This window comes from Aplysia californica, unplaced genomic scaffold (assembly GCF_000002075.1).
Source record: "Aplysia californica isolate F4 #8 unplaced genomic scaffold, AplCal3.0 scaffold00499, whole genome shotgun sequence".
Taxonomy (NCBI): domain Eukaryota; kingdom Metazoa; phylum Mollusca; class Gastropoda; order Aplysiida; family Aplysiidae; genus Aplysia; species Aplysia californica.
The window spans coordinates 172,344-173,609 of record NW_004797769.1 but is presented as its reverse complement, the minus strand read 5'-3'; the positions used below and the strand labels follow the sequence as shown (position 1 = coordinate 173,609).

The window sequence follows — 1,266 nt, the reverse complement described above, 5'->3', positions numbered from 1 at the left end:
CACACACACACACACACACACACACACGTACACACACACACAAAAATCTCACAGCCTCTCCCCTTTCCACCTGTTCCATCCCACCCTCTATCATTCTCCTTTCTTCTTTTCTTTTCCACATTTCCACTTTTTTCCTGACCATCCTACCCACCAGATTACCTGCTTAGCCAAAGCATATGCCCAGGTTCACTTTGATAAATATTATAAAACATTCATGGAAAAAGGCCAGGTGTGTATACATGAGCAAAAATCTAAATCAAAGGGAGAAACACAGTTTGCTTATCAAAGTTAAAAAAGACTTCAATGAGTATTATACAAAACAGTAATTACAATAATGATTCCAAGTTGGAGCAACACAGGCGACATATGTACTGCCTCACCCATCCGACCGAACAGATACCACGTTTTCTCTATCAATATATTGACATACTAATAACGACAATCTCCCCAATTCCAACCCCAAAATCTCAACGTTTATAGTTCAACAACAACAACAACAACAACAACAACAACAACAACAACAACAACAACAGCAACAACAACAATAACAACAGCAACAACAACACCACCACCAACAATAACAACACTACCACATCCACCACCAACAACAAAAACAATCAGGAAAAAAACAAAACACAGTGGGAGAAACACGTTGTTATTTTCACTGAATGCCATAAAATATTATAACACGTCAACAATACAATGAACAAAGAAAAGTCATTGAGTTTTTCTACCACGTCCCTGACTTAACTCTTTGAGAACGCATCTTCGACAACGTAAGCAAACAAACTGCTTTAAAGGCACTTAAAAAAAAGAGCCAAACTTCGTTAATCATGTAGATTTTTCCTATTTGTTTTCTTTATCTGAGACTTCAAAAGATCGGTAACATCATGCTTGTAAACAACTAAACAAATGTGTATCTCTGATTTGAGTGTGGTCGTGCCGAAACGTTTACTTTGGTCTGCTGCTGGTCGGACAGATGTGTCCGTTTCGTCCTCAAAGAGCAGTGTTGTTGCAAGGACGACAACCCATTATTTATTTTAGAAGTTCAAGGAAGACTCGGTGATCTCCCCTCACAGACACAATTCCAGCAAGTCGTGACGACTTCATTGATTCTCGATTGTGTGGTTTGCGCACAGTGAATAAAATCTTTACAGTCACTCAGTCACGCCAGATTCTTAACGAAAGCGGTGAAAATCAGTAACGTCCAGTCTTCTGCTCATAAGACTTTGAAAATTACATACAGTCGAACAGTTCGTCACTCCC

The 1,266-nt window shown here is 39.1% G+C and overlaps 1 protein-coding gene across 2 annotated transcripts in view; it reads right to left on the bottom strand.

Moving 5' to 3' along the window:
* The window catches only part of LOC101858125 (cAMP-specific 3',5'-cyclic phosphodiesterase 4A), a 105,582-nt gene that overhangs the window by 54,479 nt on the left and 49,837 nt on the right, over positions 1–1,266 (bottom strand). The gene's annotated exons all lie outside the window — the stretch shown is intronic.